The sequence below is a fragment of the Ambystoma mexicanum genome, chromosome 6q (assembly GCF_040938575.1).
Source record: "Ambystoma mexicanum isolate Mex_15411 chromosome 6q, UKY_AmexF1_1, whole genome shotgun sequence".
Lineage (NCBI taxonomy): Eukaryota > Metazoa > Chordata > Amphibia > Caudata > Ambystomatidae > Ambystoma > Ambystoma mexicanum.
The window spans coordinates 1,383,855,656-1,383,881,620 of NC_090937.1; positions in this window are offsets into that span (position 1 = coordinate 1,383,855,656).

Here is a 25,965-nt window from a genome sequence, read left to right on the forward strand (position 1 = left end):
ATCTCTGTTTGTTCGATGTGGCCCCAGAGTATCACGTACCTTGCTTCCGGGTCCTGTTCGGCTTTTTTAAGCTGGAAGGGGATGTGAGGGCTGATCCAAGTGAACACCCCTCTTGCGAATTTAGAATAGGCCGACCCGAACCCCTGTCCACCCCAGTATGATTGGAGCGTCGCGGTGGATTCCTTGGTTAAGTGGGTTTCTTGTAATAGGGCCAGCCCTATCTTCTTCCTGTGTAGATAGGATTTAACTCTGTTGCGGCGTAAGTAGGTACCCAAACCCCTCACATTCCAAGTGGCGATCTTAAGGCGTGTAGACATGATGGTGGCAGAGGAGTTGGAGCGCTGAACTCATGGCAGTCTCGTCCGTCTTCAAGCCGGCTTCGTGTGCTGAGCAAATGCCCCCTGGGTCGGCCGTCAGCAATGCGCATTGTAATCTTCCTGTTGCCCATGATTGTTGTGTTGATATATTAAACGGAGACTTATGAACAAATTTAACTTCCACTCGAACAGGTGGATCGAATATGAAAGATAACTGTGTGTTGCCCCCAGCAGCCGTTCTGGGAGGACAACGCTCGGGGGCTTCCGCTACCCATTGGCCGATCCGGGTCGTGAGGTGCGGATGTGGTGTTGGCCATAGGCCAGCCATGCTTGGGGTGAGGTGGGTTGTGACAATGTCCGTGGGTAGTCCATATAGCTCCCGTCCTTGAAAGAACTAATTGATCATTACAGCAAAGAGATCTGTTTGTGATCAGCCGTTGGGCGTCAGAGCGTGATCTTCTCCCTCAGCCAAATTATTGTGCTCCATCCACATAGTGGCTGCTGCCGGAGTCTCCATGAAGACAGCTTTGCCTTTGTATAGTATCTTAAGGCGCGAGGGGTACAGGAGCATGTATTTAAGATCCAGCTTCCGCAGTTGGGCTTTGATAGGTATAAATGAGTTCCTGGCGCGCTGCACTTGCGGGGTATAATCTGGGTAGATAACGATCTTGGAGCCATTGCGTCTGATCTCGCCTCCGTCCCTCGAGAATTTGAGGATCGTCTCTCTATCGCGAAAGTTTAAGATCTTGGCTATCATCGGGCGTGGGTGTGATCCCGGTGGGGGTCGTTTCTGTAGGGAGCGGTGGGCTCTCTCGACGGAGAATCCCTGTGTAAGCTTGCCAGCTCCAACCTCTTGCATTAATAGGGACTCAATAAATTCCGTGGGGTCAGTACCTTCCATCCCTTCCGGAACGCCAAGGACTCGGATGTTACTGCGGCGGGCCCTTCCCTCTGCTTCCTCAGACCTCGCCTCGAGATGAGCCACTTGTTTCTCAAGTGCGATAACTTTGTGCTTTAAGTCCTTGGCAGTGTCTGTGGTGTCCTGCAGTTTTATTTCCACCGTGTTTATTCTTTCCGCTAGGTTGCGGGCATCTTGGCGGATGAGCTGCATGTCCACCTTGAGTTCATCTATCCTGGTCTCCATGCACGTTTGGAGTGTAGCAATGGCCTGCAGCACTTGGGCGTTGCTGGGGTCATCAACTGTTGCAGGGGGTTCCGTCTGTGTGGGGATCTCATATTGGCTGGGCTGTTTAGGTTTAGCCCCTGAGAACGAGTCCATGATTGTTGCACCCCTGTTTTTGTTTCGTAAAGTAGACATTAGTCCCTCCTAGTGTTGTGGAGGCAGATATGAGCCCCTAGACAGTGAGTAACAAGGCGAGCGTTATGCAGTGATGCACAGTGATAGTCAGTGATGGCACCAGAGAACACAGGGGGGTGCAATTAAGTATACGCTCCTGCGCAGGGTATTCTCCCGGTTGGGCAATGGAGTGCTCTGCGATCTCTCAGCACGCTGGGCCACTGTCCTGTAACCCTGCTAGGCCCTGCTGTCTGCGGCACGGGCGAGTTCCTGCTCCCCGGTGTTGGGTTAGGGTCTACAAGTCTTCCGGTTCGTCTGAGCGTGGACCGTTCCCTCTTCAACCGCGCGGTTGCCTGTTCAGGGAGGGAGGAGGGCCCCGTGCAGTACGCTTTAACGACAGCGGCAAGGGTCCGCTAACTCTGCTGCCTCTCCGGCTCACGGAGCACCACCGCACTCGCGGCTGGCAGTTCACCGAAGGGTCTCCCTCGAAATAGCAGCGGTCCGCTCACCCCCTGTGTCTCCTCTGCAGCAGTCCCAGGGCCTCGGATGTAGTTCCGTTCGCTCCCCTGGGTAATGCGGAGGCTCTCCTGTGCGCTCGGGGGCTTCTGGGGGGGAGGGAGATCCAAGGGCGGCCGGTCCTGCGCTTGGTTTCCACTGGGGTCTTTCCGCTCTACTCACAGGCACTCCTTCGACGCGACGAAGGAGGCAGCGCCCGTTGGACCTTCTCCCCGCTGCCTCGCTGCCGGCTTAAACTGCTCTTCCGTCAGGCCTCGGCGCCGTCCGCCATCTTGCTTCTCCCGGGGGTATCAGTTCGGATGCTGCGTTTTCAGGGACGCCGGCTCCGTTTCTCTTCGTTCCTGCGCCGAGCAGGGCCAGAATCGCTTCCCCCACCGGAGTATGGGTTTGGATCTTGTTCAGGTCAAAAATATCGATCGAATTAAGGATCTAGGCCAGGATCGAGACGGGAGCTCCTCACAGACACGTCTTTACACCATCGGCGCTGGCCAGGCCCCACCATGTCAAAATCTTTATATCCTAAATCTCTCAACCAGGGCCTACATATTTTGGACCCCTACATTACTTACGTAACGTCATCAGGGGCTGAAGCATGAAATACTAACTTCTACTCTGATTGTTGCTCATTTACAGCACAGATTGACTGGCACATTATAAAAACATAAGTTCTCATAGAACCATGAACTTAGAGTCAATAATCGAATTTCAAGCAAACATTATGATCCGTTGCACATTATTAAGTAATATCAATTGTCATCATCCCTGTTTCTTTGCATGCTTTGCATCCGTTCATTCCAAATTGTTTCCGTTGCTTATTGTTTCAGTTGTTTGAACCACCTAGGAAATAATATCCGTAGTCCCAGGTCTTCTCAGCACCCTGAGCTGTGCATGACCTTTTCTCAGCAAAGATGTTTTCATACTCTTTCTGTAGAGTGCTGTGGCAATTCGCTTAGAAGACTTAGGCAACAAAAATGAATAGTGTTGCTCATAAACAAAATTCCTTTTGTGCAAAATAAAGTATAATTAGTTTTACATTTGAGGTCCGTTAGCGCCCTCCAGATGTTCAAACAACTGGCAGTTCCATAATAATTTTTGCACTGTCCATTAGCGACATAGATAGAAATTGGAACATCATACAATGAACAACATTTTCAACAACAGACAATTATCTTCTGTGTGTCTTCCTGCAAAACCAGAATGATAAAAAACAGCACCATAGAAAAGTACTTTTACACCTGTATTTCACATATTGAACTTATCCATAATGCAATCCCTACGAACATCAGCAAAACCACTCCAATTTGAGCATCCCACATTAAGGGAACATTCACTATAAATCCAAAAGATGCAGCTCACTTGATGTTCTACATTTTTATTGCAAAAAATAAATAAAAGTCTATGTCCGAAGGCCGGTTACAAAAGGCCGACCTTGCGGAAGGCCGCATACTGAAGGGTTGGAGGTTTGTAACCATCACTCTCCCTGTCTCTTTATCCCTCTGGCCACTGTGAGGTCCACACCCACCCCTCCAGTTACCTGCAGCGCTTCAGTGCAGAGCCCCCTAAAGGGTTGTTTATGTAGGCCTTTAGGGGGTACAGCAAACAGACCTTGCACAATAAAAGTAAAGGCACTTTTCTAACAATGATACATTGGCTCAATCTTATTTGCCTAGCTCTGAAGTTGATATACTAATCCACTCACTTTCACTCCTGTCATGACTTCATAATTGAAGACAAGGAAAAGGTTAGAGCTATGCTAAACTACAAGTGGAAGGAAGACTATGTGTGACAAAATGACATCTTCTCTGCAGGAGTATAAAGCTGAGTAGTGGCTAAACGACCTGCCCAGCCCTCACACCTTTACTAACTAACAGCAATCCCAATCATTAAGGTAAACCAGACACAGTTAAGATATGTATCTTCTTCGTCTGTTGTGGTAATGTGGGCCAAGTGAAGGATATACTCTCAAGAGGGGTGTGAATGTGATTCAGTAGCAAACCGTAAAGAAAACTTTAACAGTCCAAAATAAAGGCAATGTCATTCAAGGTTCTATAAGAATGTTTATAATTTTATTAGGCACACCATCTACAAAGCCGAAGCCTATGGAAAGAACAAAATAGATGTAGAGAAAGAAAGATGCCACACTCTGGATATATAGAATACAGTGGTGAAAGCCAATTCAACAACCACAATGTTCTTTGAAAAGGAGAGGAAAAAGGTACACAAGTGACCCAAGCAGTTTCTTATACCCAAAATGGACCAGGGGGAAGTTAAGGATCAATAGTACCGTTATCTGGTTCTTGGGCGGTTTAACAACATCAACAGCATTGAACCAGACTTCGAGCTGTTGTGTGAGTGGATCGAACCGAGTTCGTTTGCAGTGGGTAGTGTGGTTCCAAGTGGGAATCAGGCATCAAATCAGTTTGAATGTGGTGGATCGGATTGGTTTGAAGGCAAATGGTATGGCTTATATTTAAAGCTTATGTTTGAAGTTCACAACTGCCACCAGGATAGTGACTAGCCACACAGTTATGTGATTTTGGGGATAGGGGGGAATATCTTAAATGCATCCCCTGTGCTGCTGTAAGTTTGATGAAACTTTAAAGCTTTTTTGCCTTAAACGTCGGTAGGCAGGGCACAAATTGAAGAATTCTTAACTTCAGTCTGATTGGACACTCCTGCGTCAGGCTACAAGGACTTTCCATAAAGTGGAAGAACGAGGAGGTTTCTGTTAACTGGACATTTTATTCAGATAAGGTGGAGACAGCTCTGTTTGAGACTGTGCGTTCACTGTATTATCCTGCGGCTGCTCCAGTGGTGGTTGCACCTACACAAGAGCTTTGTGACTCTCTTTTAAGTTTCTTTTTGAGAAGATTGCAACTATTGTTAATTCTATTGCACTTGCAACCTCAGGTATTGAAACACTGTTATCTGCTCCAATTGTTTCCTCCTTTTTGGAGTGGTGGTCCTCTTTGCCTCAATTCTCTGTGGAGGAAATTGTAAAGGCCACGTTTAGGCTTAAATATGCCCCTGCCTTAGACTCTATTCCTCTGGCAACGTGTAAGGAGATTATGCCTACTATTGCCCCTCTTGTGGCTCAGACTGTCAATCACTCATGCCAGTCAGGTATCATCCCCTCACTCTTGAAGAATGCCCTGGAAATTCCTCTTCCAAAAAAACCTTTCTTGATCCAACCTGTCTTTCCACCTTTCGTCCTATTTCATTACTTCCCTTTTCTATGATGCTTCTTGAGTCCTTGGTTTCACAGCTTCTTGGTTCTTTTTTGGAATTCTCTTATTTGCTTGATTTTTTCCATTCTGATTTCTGTCGAGGTACAGTGAGCGTGCTGGTCTCTTTGGTCGATGACCTTGCTCGTCTCTCTCTGACCAGGGGGGTGTAGGAGCTCTGGTTCTATTTGATCTATTGGCAGCTTTCGATACGGTCGATCACCCCATCCTGTTGGCTAGCCTGGCCTGGGCAGGGATAACTGGACAGGTGTTATCTTGGTTCTCATCTTTTCTTGCTGATCGATCACAAACTCTTTCACCCCCCCCCCCACACATCTGTTCATTATCTATTTCCCTCACTTGTGGGGTTCATCAAGGTTCAACCTTGTCCCCTACACTGTTTAATGTCTATATTCAGTCCCTTGTTCAGCTCATCCACTCCCACAGTCTCCGGTGCTACTCCTTTTCTGATACACAAATCATTGTGCAACTCGATCTTTCCCACTCTGATCCTGCATCTCAGCTGTGGAGCTGCCTGGAGTATGTGGGTTGTTGGATGGGCCAAAATTGGCTTAAGCTTAATGGGGATATAACTGAGATTCTGGGGGTGGGTCCCCCCTCTGTCTTTTCTCTGTGGACTTCTACCTTCTGGCCTGCTTCTTTCAGCCCCTCTCTTAGTCCAGCTCCTGTTGTAAGGAACTTAGGGGCCAAAGTGTCCTGTTCTCTCTCACTTGAAGCCCAGCTGGCATCAGTATGCCAGTGTGGTTACTATTAATTGATGGTTCTGCGTAAGCTATTGGGTTGTCTTCATTCCCATCTCCATGCACCGGTAGTTGCTGCACTGGTTCTGATTATTGCATTTCTCTTTATTTAACACAACCTCTCTATTTGATTTGCCGTTTGCAAGTGCTCCAAAACTCTGAGGCTAGGCTGGTGACTCACACCTCCCACCGCGTGTCCATCTCGCCTGTTTTACAGAAGCTTCACTGGCTTCCTGTGGCCCAGAGGGTAGTTTAAAACTTTGTGCATTGTACATCGGGCCTTCTATGGCCAGGGGGCTCAATAGTGGCAGTGCAAGTTCCGCCCCTATGAACCTATTTGGCCACTTCATTCACTTAGGCTGTGTGCTATTTCTGTACCCCAGGTGTAGCTTTCCCATGCAGAGGGAAATGTCTTTCAGTGACTGCTGTCAGCTTTTGGAACTCACTCCACTTTCATATCTGGGTAACAGCAGATCACCTATCTTTTCGCTGGTTATTAAAGTTTACAAATGTCCCTGCCTAGCGCCAAGATGCCCTTGGGTCGAACGTGCAGTTTTTAAGTCTACTATCATCATCATCATCATTGCCGGGAATCCTCGCTGGAGTTGACTCTGATAGGCTCTACCTTCTGTAAGAAAGGAGGGTAGTCTTAGCAAATCAAAAACAGCAGGCTGTTGAGGCCCTGGCAGAAACAAAGCAAAGGGACTATCTGATGTTGCACAAGTTGGAGCTTGAGGTTCCAAAGGAAGGCACAAAAGCCTCTTGTGAGGAGGGACGTGGATACAGTGGTGGCACCCAAGGAAATGCTGGAATTCCACCTCCCTAAGGACTTAGTCCAAACTTATGAGGATGGGAGGTATGTTTTCAACTGGTTCCATAAGATGGAGTTAGTTTTCCGCCTCAAAGAAGTGTAAAAGCATTTATGGGGTGTAGTCCTTATGAGCCGCCTACTGATGATCAGAACAGATGTAATTATTCAGTTGACTCCTGAGGAGAGGCCTCTCTAACCCTTCTGCAGTCTCCTCCTCCCCTCTTCTGTCCCACGCCCTCTACAAAAGCACTGGCGGAACACTTCACCACAAAAGTTTTGGACATCCTGAGCACCCTTGCTACTGTCTCCGCCAACCCCTCCCAAACTCCCTTTCCACCCTTATCCCCTATCACACCTGATGAGGTCAACAGAATTGTCCGCTCAATGAAGGTCTCATCCAAACAGATCTCCCCTTGCTAGAACCATCAAGGATAACATTGGCTGTCTTGCCCCTGCACTCGCTGATTTTTGCAACCACTCTTTTGCTACTGGTTCTTTCCCCTTCTCCCTCAAACACATCCTTGTGTACCTCCTCTTGAAAAATCCTTCAGCAGAGCCTACCTGCCCAGCCAACTACCACCCTATTTTTATCACCCCCTTCCTTGGGAAACGTCTGGAGAAGCTGGCCTTCTCCCAAATTACCTCACACACTGAAATTGTTGGCGGTCTCCACAACCATCAATCTGGGTTCTGAGCATCCAGAAGCACGGAAACTGCTCTTTTGAACACTCACAAAGAACTGCTTGCATCTCTGCAGCTGCCCTCATTCTACTCGATCTCTTCTCTGCCTTTGACATGGTCAACCACTTCATCCTCATGAAACGGCTCCTCGATACCCTGGGTATCTCGGAGCGGGCACTGGACTGGCTGACCTCCTTCCTAACTGAGGTTATTTTGGGCACATTCTCGTCACCTACCTCTTTCTCCACCTGTGGTATTCCCCACGGATCAAACCTCTCCCACTGGTTCTTTAACACTTACCTTGCTGAGCAGGACAGAAGCTAGAGCAATTAGGTGTGGGAGGTCATGGGGCCGAAGAAGCATAAAGGCCCTGTACCCCAATCACAACAACTGTGAGATTAGCAGAGGAGAGAAGAAGGGAAGGAGGTGGTAAAGAGGAAAGTCTTGAGGAGTTGCCGTAATTTAAGAAAGTCCTACTCAAGATGCAGAGGGATGGGGCGGTTGTTCATAGGAGGAAGCCAGCTGAAGAAAGTGATTGACCTGTGGCCCTCTGTTTAGTAAAGCGTTTTAAACACAGAGAGTTGGCGCCAGAGGAATGTAGAGGTCTAGAGGAAGAGTATTTAGTGAAAGAGAGTTGCAGATAGTTGGGTATCTGGCCCCAGACAGCCTTGTGGATGATGCAGAGAGATTTGAATTTAATCTGAGCATCAACCGGGAGCCAGTGGAGACTTTTTAGAGCAGGAGAGATTCTGTCCCTGGGCCGAAGGCCAAGGATAAGTCTTGCTGCTCTATTCTGGATAAACTGGGGGGGGGGTTGCAGAGTAAAAGAAGGTAGATTCAGAAGGAGGCTATTGCAATAGTAAAGCCTAGAGAGAACAGGGCTTGGGTAACATTGATCTTGTGGGGGAAAGTGAAAATATTGAGAATTCCTTTGAGAAGGAAGACCTGAAAGTGGGACTTCTTGGCAATGTCTTGAGTGTGAGGAAGGAAGGAGAGAGAGGGGTCGAAGATGACTGCAAGGTTTCTGGCTTCAGAAGAGGGGGCAGAGGGAGGGTCCATGGAGGATAGCCATAGTGAGGGGACGAAGGATGGAGCAGGGGTCTCAATGGGAAGGATCTCAGTTTTGCTGGCATTGAGGCAGAGATCTTTAGCATTGTACCAACCTGGATGGCAAATAGCCAGTCAGGGATGATAGAAGGTGCAAGAGGGTTGGGCAGAATTTTTAAAAAGAATCGAGTGTCATCTGCATAACACTCAAATTTGGGGGAGAAGGAGGAGATGAGGAGTGTCAGCAGAGCAAGGTCGATGTTAAAAAGTCAAGGGGAGAGAATAGAACCCTGGGGGATACCACCGGTGGAGAAGGAGGCAGGAGAGGAGAAGGAGCCCAGGATTACTTGGGAAGAGCGGTCAGTTAGGAGGGAGGTCAGCCAATCCAGTGCCCATTCCAAGATACCAAGGATATTGTGGAGCCTTTGTTTGAGGATGTCATGGTTGACTGTGTCAAAGGGAGAGGAGAGATTGAGTAGGATGAGGACAGATGGGGAGTTGGAGACCAGAGACGCAAGTAGTTCTTCATGGGTGTTCAGAAGAGCAGTGTCCGTGCCTCTGGATGCTCGGAATCCAGATTGATGGTCATGAAGACTACCAACAAGTTCAGTGTGCATGCTGAGTTGGGGCAAGGCCAGCTTTTCCAACTCATCCCCCCGTAAGGGGGTGATGGAGATAGGGCGGAAGTTGGCTGGCAGATAGGGTCTGCTGAAGATTTTTTCAGGAGGGGACGCACAAGGGAGTGCTTGAGGGAGGACGTTAAAGATGCAATTGCAAAAGAATGGTTGCATAAATCATTGAGTTTGGGGGCAAGAGAGACAATGTTGTCCTTGATGGTTCTGAATGAGCAAGGGGAAGCCTGTTTGAAAGAGATCTTCATGGAGCATACAACTCTGGTGACTTCTTCAGTTGTGACAGGAGTGAAGTTGGAGAAGGGGCATAGGGATGGCGAGGGGCCAAGGGCAGCACAGGGGTGTGGGGTTGGTTGGGAGGATGGGTAACAAGGTAGTTCAGGATGTCTTGAGTTTAGGTGGCAAAATGTGTGGCCGGTGCATTGCAGAGGGCTTGTGAAGGATGAGGGTAGGGGACTGCGGTAGGGTTGGAAGCTCTCTGCAGACTTTTAAAAGTTCAGCCGTGTTATTGGATGCACCAGATACCCTTGCCTGAATGTGGGCCCTTTTCTTAGCATGGATGGAAATTCTGTATTGCCTTTGAAACAGGTGGCAGGGCAGTTTGTCAGAGGGTGCATGAGAGGGTTGTCACTTATGTTCTGCCTTCCTGAACTTTCGTTTCAAGGCTGCAAGTTCAGAGTCATACCAGGTGTTACTCTCAGAGGTGGGTTTCAGGCAGATCCTCATGACTGTGGTAAGAATGTCAAGAGTATTGGTGATGGGCAAGTGTAGGTTGCTGAGAGCAGATTCAGTGGTAGAGACTTTGGTATGGGTCAAGGGGGATGAAGGAGGAAGCAAAGGCAGTAGCTGACACTTGTTTCATCGGTGAATGTTCATGAACGAGGTTGGCAGAGCTTTTGAGGGGCTGGTCAGAGAGCCGATGGGACCCAGGAAGGTGGAGAGTAGAGAGTGGCCTGACCAAGAGAGAGGGGTGACCAAAGGAGGGGGAGAGAGATAGATCAGAGTGGATGAAGGCGTCCACAGTGGGTCCAGCTGAGTGGGTTGGCCCAGAAGGGAGAATGGAAAGGGATGGAGAGGTGCACAGGTCAATGGAAAAAGTGGATGCTGTGACAGAGGAGTCCAATTGGATGGAGGTTGGAGGCGGTTGAAAGTAAGGAAGAACATAAGTCAGCCCATTCAGCGAGGAAAAGGGTGGTTGTGCCTGGAGGCCAGTAAAATGTTACAAGGGTCAGGCTGGAGGAGGGAGAGATTACCAACTTGCATACCAGGCTCTCAAAGGAAGAGTAGAGCTGGGTGGGTAAGATGAAGAAGGAACCCACTCAGGGAATATTAAGGCAGCACAAATGCCAGTACGGCTTGGAAATGTTCTTGAGCCGTCAGGGAGGCGGGAGTCAAAAGCAGTGACAGAACTGGCACTGAATCTTTCTACTGGCCCCAGATGGGGTTAAAAATCAAACAATTTGTCCAATCCTGCCACACTTGCAAAGCATCCAACAAAGCTGGTGGAGGCACCAAGGTCTCCATAATTCTACTACCCATGGTGGTGTGGCCTTTCAAGAGGATTGGTACGGACATTGTGGGTCCTTTGAATCATCAAATCTCCCTGGTAAACCCGTACATTTTGGTTGTTGTAGATCACGCCACCTGGTAGCCCGAGACTGTACCTTTGGGGAGCATGAAATCCCCTGTGGTTGCGAAGACCTTCATCAGGATTTTCTCTCATGTGTGATTCCCTAAAGGTGTAATTTCTGACATGATTCCACTTCATATAGTTTACATGAACGTGATGTGCGATGAGTGTGGAGTAACCTACAAGATCTCCAAAGCCTTTTACCCACAGCTCAAAGACCTTCATGAACAGCTCAATAAGTCCCTGAAGGGCATGAAATGTGGATTGGAAGAGCCCCTCATCAGAAAGTGGGATAATCTCCTGCCATGCCTCCTGTAATCCTACTGGGAGGTTCCACAGAACAGTGTTGGGTTACGTCCATTTGAGCTCCTGTTTGGCCATTCCATTAGGGTTCCGCTTAATCTGGTGCAGGAAGGATAGGAGGGCAATCCTCAAAGTCCTTCACACAGCATAGTGGACCATGTTCTTTTCCTCTGATCGAAGGAGGTCAATTATAAACAGCAGAGCACCCAGAACCTGAAGGCAAGCCAAAACCTCATGAAGCACTGGCATGACCATAATGTCTACAAGAGGTGGGGCTAGGACCAATGTCTCCCTCAAACGGGATGTAAATCTATAAGAATAAAACACCCACAGAAGGCCACCATGATTGAGTACACACCAGGCCAGTTGTTCTGGCCCATGGAGCCAGTCAAGCCCAGTCCCTTGCGTGACAAATGGACTGGACCCTTTGTGGCACTGGAAAAGAACAGTGAGGTAAACCACCTCATTGACAGAAAGGCCTGAGACAGATACATTAGGTCTTCCCTTTACAGCTGGAATGCCTTAGTCATGGCTCTGGTCACTGATTACAAGACTGAGGGGGAGACTGATCCCAACCCAAGTGCTTACATGCCAAGCCCACAATGGGTCACTAGAGGGAGATCAGAACTCCCCAGACCTCAACGAACAGCTATTATAGGACTGCCAGCAGCTGCTGGACCGGTTTGCAGGACTGTTCTTGCTGATTCCAAGGAAGATTGATTTGTGTGTCCATGATATTAACACTGAAGACAGGAAGCCAGTGAAAAGTAGGTTTCACTAGATGTCTGACAAGGTCAAGGATACCATCAAGCACAAAGACACTGAGATGTTGGCATTGGGGGTTATAAAGCCTTCCTGTAGCCCCTGGGTTATCCCAGTTGTACTGGTCCCTAAAAGGTCTAGTAGCAGGAAAAGCAAAGTCTGCTTTTGTGTGAACTACTGGGTGCTCAACTCTGTCATGAAGACAGATGCATACCCCAACCCTAGGGCAGATGCATTATCCACCGCAGAAGGTCATTGCCAGTTCAGTCATTCCATTTGGACCGAAGAATGTCCCTGCCACCTTCCTGGGGATGTTGCAGCAGGTCTTGACTGGGCTGGACAACTTCAGCATTCTAGATGATATTGCAGTATTCAGCCACACCTATGAAGACCATCTATCCTATCAAGAGGCTAACTTGACTATGATGGCTTTGAAGATTCAGATTGTGACTTACAACAACAATTGGGTGGTGGTAAGAAGCAGCCTCTCCAGGCCAAAAGCCAAGGTGATGGATGGGGAGATCCCCACCACCCAGAATCAAGTGAGAGGCCTTACTGGTTATTACTAGCCTTGTATAAAGGGGTGGGAGACTCTTGCTATTTCCTCTAAACTACGTGACATCACAGAAACTGCCAGAAAAGGTCACCTGTATTTGTGCCTGCCAGTCCTCCTTCCAGAGCATGAACAATGGCCTGTGTCAGGTCCCAGTTCAAAAGATCCTGGATTTTGGGCAAGAGTTTATCATTCATACAGATGCTTGAGGCTTTTAAATCAGTGCAGTGCTGGTGCAACAGAACTCTTAAGGGCGACAACAAATTTGTGTATAGCTAAGTATATGCTTCACCAAGCGAGAGCGCAACTTGGCTGCCATTGAGAAAGAGGCTTTTGCAGAGGTTTGCGCAGCATGCAAACTGAAGCCACACATTATTTGATCCCAGTACACTGTCCAAATAGACCAGAGACCTCTTGGCCTATGGCCATGCAGAGAGAGAATCCCAAGGTTTTGTATGGCCACATCCCTACAGGGACTGCATATGTACATCCAATAGGAACATTGGTCAACGCTCTCCAATGCCAATGGCCTCAGTCAGTACTTTTGTCAGGAAGATGAGCCAGACCCTTAGAAGAGTGAGTCTCAACCTTTTGGCTGGGGTGAAGCGTGTGAGGATTTGCCATCTGGCAACACTGCGAGTGCTGGCTTTTTGATTTCTAGCAATAAATGTTCCATCCCCAGAAGGGTAATCTGCTAATCTGATTCCCCATTCATAAACTCCATGTCAAAGGCATAGTGTGTTTGTGCCCCATTGCATCAGTATCCTGATCTGCAGTGCCTGCTGTACAAGTGGGAAATACCATGGGGGTCATTACGAGTTTGGAGGTAGCCATTGCGCTTTTAGCACCATGTTGCCTCCAAACCCGGGTCCGGGTCCGGTGTCACTGAATGGGGACTTACCGGGGCATTCCGACATATGCTGACCCGGTTGGTCCCAATTCAGTGAACCATTCGCCATTCCCATTTGAGGCCCCATAGGGCTCAATGGGAATGGGGAAGGCGCTAATAACGGGCCCGCAAATTGCGGGCCCGTTATTAGCTCTAAGGCCCCTTAACGGGTCCCGCAAAGAACGGCTGGTCAGACCAGCCGTTCCTGCTGAGACCCGCTAAGGGACCTCGGAATATGGTGGTAGGGGCTTAACGGCACCCCCATCCTTAACAGTGTCGTTAATCCCCTACCGCCATACTCATAATGACCCCATGTATCTGCAGCGCAGGGGTGACATGTAAAAAGCGCAGGGGTGACATGTAAAATATGCTCCCCTGTACCAAGAGTACAATGATCATATGTAACCCATTATGGTGTCAGGATCAACTCTAAAATAAAATATGCCTGATTTTAGGTATAGTGCATGGTTATGCTTATGATCATGGCTGCCACTTCCAAATTGATATCACACGTGTCAGCTCCTGAGAGTTAGTTCTTCTGTGGATGGTAGTGTGATTTCTGGTTAGACGTGTTACCAATGGCAGGAAACAAGCCTTATATGGGAAATTTAGGTCTTGTGGCAGAAGTTGAGCAACTCAGTTGTTTCCCCTTTTGCCTAAACGTGAAAGAATTAGTTGATACAATCTTTTAAATTCTCTCTTGGATATGCATAGATTTTGTGCTTCTACACTGTTACACCTATAACATCCAATTGTTTTTGGCAACGGTGTCCTGCAGTTCTGTATTTGAACCATATTCCTGACAGAGCTACTGCATGGGCACTTTAGTCCTATATCCACATAGCATTATAAATCATAGGCAAGTTATATTATTAATAACAGGTTTTAATATTGTAGATTTTATTAGGTTTCTATTTTGATTAATAAACTGATATGATGTTTATTTTATCATAAATGATGTGTCTTATTGTCAAATTAAATTGTTTTATTTATGTATGTAAATGCAAAATGTGTGTTTTTTACAAGAAAGGTGTTCTAGTGTAATAGCTGTTACCAATTAGAAACGCAAAACTTAGCATAACATTATATCTCACATTGTCCAATCACAAATAAATAACCATACATACAAAAATACAAGGTAAAATGAATGTACAAAAGACCGCACCCATAGAAGACCCTGTCGAGCTTCAATTTAAAATCCCCAAACATGGTGTCTAAATGGTCCAGCTGGATTTGAACTTCCCAGAACATTTATTGTCTGAAGGCAAAGTGCCTGAAGGCTGTTGTGGTTGGCCTGGTTGCAGTATGGAGCCAGTCCAACCAGGAACGTCATATCAGCAAAATGCCTGGGGTAGCGCAAGTAATATTACACAACCCTTGACCTCTGATGACATCACAGGAAGTGATTTAATTTGACCCCACCACAAAGTGATATCATGGGAAGCGATGGAACACAACCTCTCACTCCTTGACAAAACAGGAAGTGGCATCACATAGCATTGTTCCTAAGTACACTACGAAAAATATGGTTACGATATCACTACAATGCCCGAGGGCTGTAATGTGCTCTATAAATTTAAATAAATAAAAATAATGTGATATACATTTCATACAAGAATGGATCGCCATATTTATCGTTATGATCAGTGTGTATAGGCCCATATTCCAAATTACTGTGAATGCAAGCAGACGTCCACGGCCAAATGATAATGATGCGTTATTATATAGCAATTACGCTTAAACACTTTATATACAACAAAAATATATACAATATCACCCAACCTGTGTTGGTACTCATTTATCGACATCAGAAGGATGAAAGGCTGAGTTGAGGTGTTAAAAAAGAGACTAAATCAGTAACCCATGGTAACCCCTAAATGACGTCGCGGTCATTGCATGCTTCCGTATCGTCGTAAAGTACAGGTGCAGTAACTTTAGATTTCACAGTTAATTGTAGACAATAACATGGATGGGTGGGAGCATTACTGGGTCAGGTAATGCTCTGGGGCCGAGTCACAGGCCTGAGCGAAGTGAGGGACTTGGCGTTGGGTCCATGGCATTAGCAGGCCCAGTAATATCCCGCCCAGAGGGGTTTATTGCTATTAGCTTTGAAGCATGTTTTGCGGAATGCGATTTGATTTATTTTTTTAAGTTCAGAAACATTGCATTTACTGTTTTATTTTACTTTAAAAAACCTACAAAATAAGATGGCTGCCATGGACAAAGGAGACAGGAACTTCACACAGTCCCATATCTCCCTATCCATGGGGGCCATTGCCATGACAGGAGAAGTTCCCACAACACTGAGGGCGTCATTACATGGATGGCGGTAAGGATTTACCGGTACCGGTAAAATACCTTTACCGGTAAATCCTTACCGCCTTACTACGAGGTCCCTTTGCGGGTTGGGGGATTTAACGCCTCCGTGATTCCCGGAAAACCGGGGTTGTAATGCCCCGGTAATTCCAGGAATCACGGAGGCGGAATGGTAATACGAGTCCGGTGTTAACCAGGTGGTTTTACCGCCTCGGTTAACGCCGGACTCGTAATGAGGCCCAAGGTCTTCTTTGAGGATCAAATCTGCGATTTCTCTAGCATGTGCTACTAAGGATCTAGCATTGATCAGCGCTCCCTTGATTTTAGGACTAACTGTCCCTAGGGAGGTAGCTGTGTTTTCAATAGTGCTTGTGTGGCGTTTATCTTGAGTTAGTCCAGGAGTACTCTGGCTAGGGTGGATGAGTATGGGACTAGAGGTGAGGTTGCAGTGTGGATAAGAGGTTTTAATGTTGGGGCTAAGTTGAGGCAACTGCTTTGCAGACTTTTGTGGGGTAGGCAGCGAGCGGGCGAGCGGCTCGTAGATTTTAGCTAGTCTAGCTCTAAATCCTAGGTTCCTATCTATGGTAGTACGAGGGAGACTGGGTAGTAGCTGAAGGTTGGCTAAGTCTGTGTGGGGTGGAATCTGGTCGGTGAGCATAGTAGGAAGAGGTATTTTGGACAATTGTGGTGCCATCTTAAAATGAGTAGCGAGGCTCAGGAGGATGCGGACAGAGGCACGTACGCTTGTAGTAGGTAGATACATTCTAAATAGTGTTGAAGGTATGGGCTAGGTCTAGGCAGGTCTTGACTGAATAAGTGCTAGTAGACCAGTGTATGCTTGCCCTCTGAGCCTGAGGGGAGGCTACACAATGAGGTAGGGTCACTAGGTTGCTATCTAAGTTTGAGACATGGCAGCAAGGCTAAATGCATCTCGGTTTGAGTGAGGCAATAGGTCTAAATATATCAGAGTTTGAGATAAAGCAAGATGGCTGAATACATCTAGATTCGAATTTAAACAGTAGGGCTAAATATGTCTAGATTCGAGAACTGGCAACATGGCTAGATACATCTAAGTTCAAGATCAAGCGGCATCTAGATTCGAGTTTAAACAGTAGGGCTGAATATATCTAGATTCGAATTTAAACAGTAGGGCTAAATATGTCTAGATTCGAGAACTGGCAACATGGCTAGATACATCTATGTTCAAGATCAAGCAGCATCTAGATTCGAGTTTAAACAGTAGGGCTAAATATATCTAGATTCAAATTTAAACAGTAGGGCTAAATATGTCTAGATTCGAGAACTGGCAACATGGCTAGATACATCTAAATTCAAGATCAAGCAGCCGTGCTAAATACATATAGATTTGAGCGTGTCAGAGGCTGAATGTGCAGTACGACAAAAGGTGTAAATGTGGCCGGATAGCAAGAGAGCATAGTGCATCTCTGAATCAGATTTAGTGGTCAGGAAGAGATACACATTAACAGGCAAGTTAGATCTAACGCATGTCAGACACGTGAGGTAGAATCGGTAGATATTATACAGTGATTAGAACGAGAGTGGGCAATGTCTTAGTGATCGTCGACAATGATGGTCGCCAGGAGTTAGAGAGTAACCATCGTGCACAGAATATTTGATTGTTGGGGGGAACATGTGATGCCAGTTCTCAATTCCAATTTAAGGACTTCTTTTCCCCAGAATACCTTCCTGACTGGCAGGGGAAGTGTTTCCAAACCCCATACCCGCATATTTGGCATATGATGTGTTACACGTCATATTAGGCAGGCTGTGTTGCCTTGCTGAATTCCCAAAGCTAATCACAAGCACCTAGTCACCAATAGATAGCTGTTGCTATGCTGATTCCCAAAATCATGTTTATCGTCTGCATACTTGCATTTCTAGTTCTGCATTCATGTTAACTATGCATGAAAACACATCTGCAAATATAACAATGCACCTTTTGTATTTGCTTAACTGTACTTTTAGTCTGCAATAACGTTATCAAATATGCTTATTTATGTTTTGTGTCCCAATTAATATACTTTAGCAAGTAGTAAACTTTGAAAGTTGGGTGGTGCATCTTAATTCATCACAATATACTGTTGAGAAGGATTTTTTGCTACAAAAAGAATTGATGATAATTTGGATCTGCATAAGCAATGGTGCAAGGAAAAAAAGCTTTGCTGCCAGTGTAGGTATAACAATAGGGAAAACTTAGCAATTTCACATAGCAGTGAATAAAGGAAATGCATACGGTTGTACCACTAGTATTAACACGTTGCATATGTCTCAGAGGTAAGGCCAACAGGATCCTGTGTTTTAAAAAATATATATAATCTTCACTAAAATCTTTAATACCTTTTTGCTTTCAAACAGAGACAAAATATTCTTTGCTTTAATTTTTCTAATTCTTAACTTTAGATTGTTCTCTAATTACATATGATGGATGACACCTCACCTCAACCTTGCAAGACATTGGCCCTCATTACAAGTCAGGCGATGGACCATGGTGCTATTAGCACCATGGTCCATGCCGGATTCCGCCATGGTGGATGGCGGAATTACCGCCCCATTCCAAGGTGAGTGGGGCGGTAATTCCCCATTCACCATTTGCCCTTCCCCATTCCCATTTTTGCCCCATAGTGCATAATGGGGATGGGGAAAGCGCTAATTACGGCACCGTAAATTACAGTGCCGTAATTAGCACCAAGGTCGCTTAGCGCCTTGGACTTTAACGCCTGCAAAAAGCAGGCATTAAAGTGTGAATCAGGCGTTAAGGGTTAATGGTGCCGACGGCGCCGTTAAACCCTTAACGCCTGACTTGTAATGAGGGCCATTCTCTGTTGATCTGTAAGGACTGTCAAGGGGATAGGAATATTGGTAATAGTAGCAAATGTTGTATTCATTTTTATTGTGTTGTTGTTTTATTAATATTCTCATTGCAACCTTGTTGTTTCAAACCAGATGTAGGAAGGAGAGCAAGGGGTAGTTTTATCTTTCACAGTACAGAGCAGTACATTCCTGAAATGAACATCATAAAACAACGTTAAGGACATATATTTCCTTAACAGTAAAGGTACTACAGTGGGCTTATAAATGACTGCTTATAAATCGTCCAGCTCTATTTAACAAGTCATCAAGTAGAGCATCACAGAGTTCCATAGTGCCCTCTGGCTTTTTTTTAAACCACCATTCTAGAAGTACTGTAACTCAGTAACAAAGACAAAAAACCAAAAACAACAAAAACATATAAACTGATTACTTTGCCAGGGCCTGCTGTGAGGCCTCTGGTACAAGCCATTTTTGGGTGGTGTCCTATCGCCGGCATGATCACACGAATAGTAACAACATTAGGGAAAGTGCCAATATATTATTATTATTTATTTATTTGTTTATGGTTACAAATCACCTATCCAAAATTAAAATTCAAAACGCAATCCAATGAATTGCTTGCCGCTCTGTTTCCCTACTTAAGGAGCCCTCCAGCTTCTTTTCCTTTGCAGATGGTGAGCAGGTGCAAGTGGATCTAGGACACCTGGCCTAAGCCCCGCCCACCTGGTGCCTTCCTTCCTGCCTGCCGCTCTTTTTCACCACTTAGCAAGCCACGCCCACCTGGTGCCTTCCTGCTCGCCGCTCTGTTTCCCTACTTAAGGAGCCCTCCAGCTTCTTTTCCTTTGCAGATGGGGAGCAGGTGCAAGTGGATCTAGGTCACCTGGCCTAAGCCCCGCCCACCTTGTGCCTGCCTGCCTACTGCTCTTTTTCACCACTTAGCAAGCCCCGCCCACCTGGTGCCTTCCTGCCTGCCACTCTTTTTCACCACTTAGCAAGCCCCGCCCACCTGGTGCCTTCCTGCTTCCTGCTCTTTTTCACCACTTAGCAAGCCACGCCCACCTGGTGCCTTCCTGCTTGCCACTCTGTTTCCCTACTTAAGGAGCCCTCCTGATTCTTTTCCTTTGCAGATGGGGAGCAGGTGCAAGTGGATCTAGGTCACCGGGCATAATCCCCGCCCACCTGGTGCCTTCCTGCCTGCTGCTCTTTTTCACCACTTAGCAACCCCCGCCCACCTTGTGCCTTCCTTCACCATCACCGTCTTGTGGCCAATGCTGGATTTGACTTTTATGGACTTCATTCATTCATGGTGCGTCACACTTTCTCAACTCTCATGCTGGACTTCCTTTGCATCTTGTATTCATGGTGGCCCTGAATCATGCTATTCCCATCTTCATTTTGTATCCTGGCTTGCAACATTATGTGTTACTACTGACTTCTGCAATTGTATTCGCGCTCCACTCTTGCTTCTCCACTCTTTTTGACTGCTTACTCTCTGTTCTCCCCTTCTTTCCCTTCTCCCTTTTCCTATCTCCTCCCCTTACTTTCTTCTATGCACTTACTCTATCAGAATTGTCCCTGGACCGAATATGATAGCAACCTCGTCTGTTTCCTCCACCCTCCCATTACTGTTTTTTTCCTCCCCACCACCCCTCCAGCACTATCTTAAATGTCGTCAGGCCTAGTATGATAGTCGCTTATTTTGTTCCTCCCCTCCCTTTCTGCACCCCTCTCCCTCACCTTTTGTTTTTCTCCGGCTCTACCAGAAATGTCGTCAGGCCTAGTACGGTAGTCACCTGTCTGTTTCCATTTCCTTCCCACTCTCCCCCTCCCTTCCTTATCTATGTCTTAGCTCTTGCACTATCTGAAATGTCATCAGGCCGAGTACAATAGTTAATTTCACATCCTTACTGTTCATGGCCTGTAAGAATGTAGTTGTATTTTCCCTTGTTCCCTCCCTTGCCTTGAAGCATATCATATCATATCCAGGTTTCCTGTAAGCAAATGGCAAAGTTGTTCATTAGGGACAGTGGGAAGTCACGAAAAAGATGATGAAATCCTCTAGTGTTCCATGAAATAATCCCACATAGTACTTCTTCGTAGGATGTCTTTAGTTATGGCCGGGTGTCGCTATTGTGACCAAAGCTGTTAACGTATGAATTTTTATCTCTGCGTCGAAATTCAGTAGATGACCTTGGCGATTTTACATTGAATTGTTGTCTCAAAAACTGGCGACGCAATTCAGAGGGTGAGATTTCTTCTTTGTCCTGTGCAGAAGGATCATCTTGTAGTTTGTGGTGTCCTTTCTCAAGCTGAATGTCAAAGCCATATGTTAAGATCTCCTCTTTGGCGGCTAACAGTGTTTTTTGCACAGCTTTTGGACTTATATGTAAAAACACCTTATCAGCTGAGTCCTCCGATATATATTCCACAATTACTATATCATCTGAGGTAATTGTACGAAGTGAAGGTATGCTGTGAAGTAACCTCATCATTGTTTCTTATATTTAGATTCACTTTATTATCATCGGGAAACAGGTTTTCTACTCAGATCCTCCAAGCCGAGCGATTTTGTTCTTCTGAGCGCCTTTGAAATATTCTTGGTTGTAACGCCTTTTGATTTTTCAATTGAGCAAATGTCATTTTTGGATTGAAATCTATTGAAGATTTTTTGGTTGGCTTTACACTTGAAGCTTGAGAGTTTGAAGCAACAGCCTTAGTTGGTGAGATGGCTTCACTGCTATGTTCGACTTCCAGGGCACCAACATTTTTCTTGTTAGAAAACAAAACTTTAGTTGGCTTGGCCATATTGCCCAGTCCTATGCTCAAATTTGAACCATGTTTGTTGACCACTTTCCGTTGGATTCTTGGCGAATCTTCCATACTCTTTGAGTCTTCTGAGTCAATGGAGTAAGTAGAATATTCACATAGTTGCAATGAATTGTCCTGTGTTTCACTTATTTGATCTTCTGATTCCAATGGTGCCTGCTTGTTTGGATTTTGTTTTTGAGAAACGGTCAGAATGTTTCCACTATTCTGAACTTCACGTGTGTCTTCGTTTACTGCTCCTTTTGGAGTTTTTTTTTTCTGTTGTTTGTGTTCAAACAGGCCTAATTTTTGTGGTGTAGATAGATTTCTGACAAATTCCTTGACAGTGCCCAATTTCCTTTCCCTGACCTTTTTACCATTCTTGCTTGATGTTGAACTCACTGATGTGGGCTTAAACAGTGCATTAACTGTTTTGGTTGCAGTTAGAGTTTTGGCTGTGCCAGAGAAAATTCCAAAAGTCAATTGCTTACTACCAGGCGCACCTTCGATTTGAGCGGTGTCCTTGATTGCCTGTTCGGATGGAAGAGAAGCATTGGATGCCACAGGCAGTGTTTGCAGGTTCCTAACCTCGATTGGACCACTTGGGATCAAGGTCAGCTCATTTGCTCCAATATTAGAAATGTTACTGCTTGGCTGATCGGTCAGTGTAAAGTTTGTTGGTTTTGTCGCCTTAGCATTTAACTGTGGAAGCTCTTTCGTCTGAATATGAGGTTAATCAGCTGGAACTTGAGAGAGCTGCACATTTCCATTATTTTGTGAACCGGCAGTAACCATAGACGGTTGCGTGGACTTCTGATCCTTATGTCTCGGCCATTTCATGCTTTCAAGTATAGCATTCATAAGGGAAGAGTTGTCTTCATGTTGTCTTGCAGCTAAATCATCTAGTCAATATTGCCACTGAGATGAGATTCCAGCTTCTCTCTCCATTCTTTTTACTATGGCAGCATTTGTTTGATCCATATTTTCCACTTTTGTTATGAGAGTGTTTAATAAAGCGCCTTGATCTTTAAGTGTATCATGTAGGGAGTCATATAGTTTTACAAAAGGAATGAGTGCTAGGGATGTTGCTGCCAGCACATTATTGTGGATTTGAATCCCCACAGCAACTGACAGATTGGATTTCTTATTTGGATCTTTATTTTGCTCTGGGGAAAGTGTTAAGTGCGAGCCGTTATGCTTATTTAATGCCTCAGAAAACTGACATGTTTTTTCATTTGATTTGAGGTCAGTGAAGTTTGCCAGATTTTTTCCAGCTGATGCGGAAATTTGGGCCATTCTTAGGTGAGGTGACTTGTCCGCATAGGTCGTCTGTTTGTTTCTAGCAATGTCACCTTGGTGAAAGCATTGGGATAAGCTCCTCGGGGTGACCGTGGTCGGTGGAGTTGGCGACATTTGACTATTGCCTTCCTTTGTTGCATGAGTACAAGGCGAAAAGGACTTGTCCCCAGCTGCGTTAGATAAACTATTTATTAGTTTCTCTTTAATTAAGTGAAAGTCAGCAGTCAGGCGCTCTGTTAGTCGAGCTTCTCTCCCAACGAGATCTATTTTGTGCAAACTATTTGGCACAGGCTCGTATGAGGGCCTTTTGGGCAGCTGCGCAAAAGTCGAGGCTTGATGTATCTGTGAAAGATCGATTGTACCAATCTGACACACTGCTGCCAGCTTGTGATGCTGGCTCTGGCAGCCTAGATGCTTTGCTGCAGCAGAGCTAATGCCGGCTTTGGTCACTGAATCTTTACTTGTGTTATTTGTAATAGAATCCCTGGTGTTACCAACAACCGAAGGCACGAGATTTGTTACTTCAATCATGGAGATGCTGTGTTTTTCCACACTGGCCTCACGTATGTCAAATGTAGATTTGATTAGTGGTGAGGATAAGGGGCCTTTGTTTAGTGGAAGCGCAGTTTCATCGTCAACATTACTGTTACGCTCACCTGGCTCCCACAGGGGTGTCAAGCGGAACTGGACAGCCACAGTCTCCACCAACGTGATGCGTAGTGAAGAGATGACTGACTGGACAGGCCCACCTAGTTTCGTCTGTTTGACCCGTAAAAGTAGTCTCCTAAAGACTGGGAAAGGGAATTAGCCACCTGTGGATTTGAATAGTAACACCTCACTGCATCCCCACTTATCACTTCTGACATACCCTTTCACAAAGCTCACCTTATAGTTTTGTATGATGAGCTCTCCATCCTGCGAAGAATGCAGGGGCGCGTTGATGGCCAGTTACTTCACTGGCTTGAGGGTATTGGAAGAGTTCTGGATAAATCTTGGCTCCAAACCTTCGGGCGAAAGGCCGTAAGTATATAGTTCTAAAGAGTTCAAAATGTCCAAATAATCACTCTTGTCCAATTCCTTGTTTCTTTTGCAGCTTAGACCCAAAAGATGATCGTCTTGTGGAAGCTGAAAGCTTCAGGTAAGAGTCTGTGTTTTGTAACACTGTCCGGTAAATGATGCCAAGGTTTAACTCGCTGGTTTCTCTTTTCTTGCAGGTGCGGCGTAGGAAGATTTGGCGTGCTGGTGGATAATACCTCCTGCGGTAAAATCAGGTAAGCATATGGTGGCAAGAGATTGTCCTTGTTTGTTCCCTTGGCTCACCTTGTTGTTTTCTTGTCCCCCTTAGGTGCTGGAATGTGGCAACCTGGTGATGGAGACAGCACCGGATGGTAGAGATGCTGCGAGGAACGGTGAGTATGGCGCAGCGCTGCTGCTGGCAATGCGGCGCGTTTAAAATGAAGTCTGTTTCTGGTTCGAAGATGCGCTGAATCCGAAATCAGGTAAGAAATCCAGTAAAGTTCTTGTTCTAACCTTTCAGCTTCTTTCCCTTCTTTCTAGGTGCTCTGGACTCGAGGCGGGCATGGCAGGATGCTGGATGCTGACTGCAGACACGGTGAGCGTTACGCTGCTGTATGCAGCGTAACGCGAAGCATGTGCTGCTCTTCGGGCGTGGTTTAAATAGCCTGCAAAGTAGTCCCAGGTAAGTATTCCTCCACAACCATACCCAAGTAACAAAATAGTACCTAAGATAAAATAGTCCCTTCAAGCCTCATATGGGCTTGGATCCCTTGCAGCATGGTCTGCATCAGGTGTGTTTTAACATATGAGCCTGGCGCCTATGGCGCCAGGACTGATGTCCCATATGAACCTGGCACCATAGGCCTTAGGACTGTACCCAGATAGCCCCTAACAGGGGTTGCTGGGTTTGCTCCAGGTAACATGATGCCTGCTTCCGGGGTTGATGGACTTGGTCTGGATGCCCGGGGGTAGGCATCATGACAATTACATTCCTCCGGTTGAATCGGCAGCCCCATGCTGGACACGGATGAGTTGATAGGAGGAACGAGGACAAATCTAACTTTGTTAACATCATCAGAGGAGATGTGTATTTGCATAAGTTCCGTGTCGGTCACATTAAACGGTGATTGAAACAAAGAGGTATTAACTTTGATGGCTTGAGTAGTATTGATGACTGGTACTACAGTAAAAGGGGCCCTAATATTTCCTGGTTGTTGGGGTAAACTTTCCCCAATTGAATCACGGTCTGCCGCACTTTCCTGCAGATCAGCTGACAAGAGCAAGTCCATCGCTTGCATCTGTAATGCACACGCACTTGTCTCGATATAAGCCAAGTCACTTTTATTCAATTTCCTATCCGTGCAAGCATTGACAGAGGCATTATGCGACGTACCTTGGCGCTAGAGTTCAAGTTGTGTCTTTTGTTTTTGCCGCGTGTGTGGGGGAATCATAACAGTTGCAATGGCCCATGGCCCTGGTCGGACTGGGGTAGACTGGGACTCTCTTCGGGACTCCGCACGGCGCTCCGCGCGCACGCACACCTTTTAAGGTGGAGTCTACTGAGTGAGAGCCAAGTGTTAAAGTAACAATAGCAGCAGAAAACAGCGATGAACAATTGCAACAAACGAAGCAGAAGTCACTGCAGCTCCTCTCACGTCTGTGACTGGGGTAGACTGGGACTCTTCTCGGGACTCCGCACTGAATCTATTATGCAGAGATGGTCCATTGCATTAGCTTTTAAAGTCCAATAGATATCTTCATCTGATTCTAGTCAAAGAGCAAATTTGTAACACAAAACCTTACATTGGCCACTTCTTTCCCAAAGAAAAAACGAGATTTGTATTGAAATCTTAGTTGCGTGAAACAAGAGTACCAAGGGAGTACAGGCCAGTGATGGCCACCTTATCTACAGAGGCATAGACCTGTTAACAAGGAAGACACATAACAGTATACATTGAAACCAATTCACAATTCTAGCAGAGCTGGAGATCACAATTCCACAACCTTAAATTGTAAATCAGTAAGTTTGAAAAAAAAAAAATATATATGTATAAATTACACGGGCCACAGTAAAAACTTTTATCACGCCTACAGCCCAATCTGTCCTGTAGTTTTTTAAAATGACCAAAAAGTAGGTCACAAAAAATTAGTGATATCTATGTCTGCTCTGCAGACACACTTCCCTGTTCACTCTGCGGACAGGACACTGATTGGTTAATCAGCTTGCGTCATGTCCGCGGACATGCAACATGTTCGCTGATTGGTTGGAATGA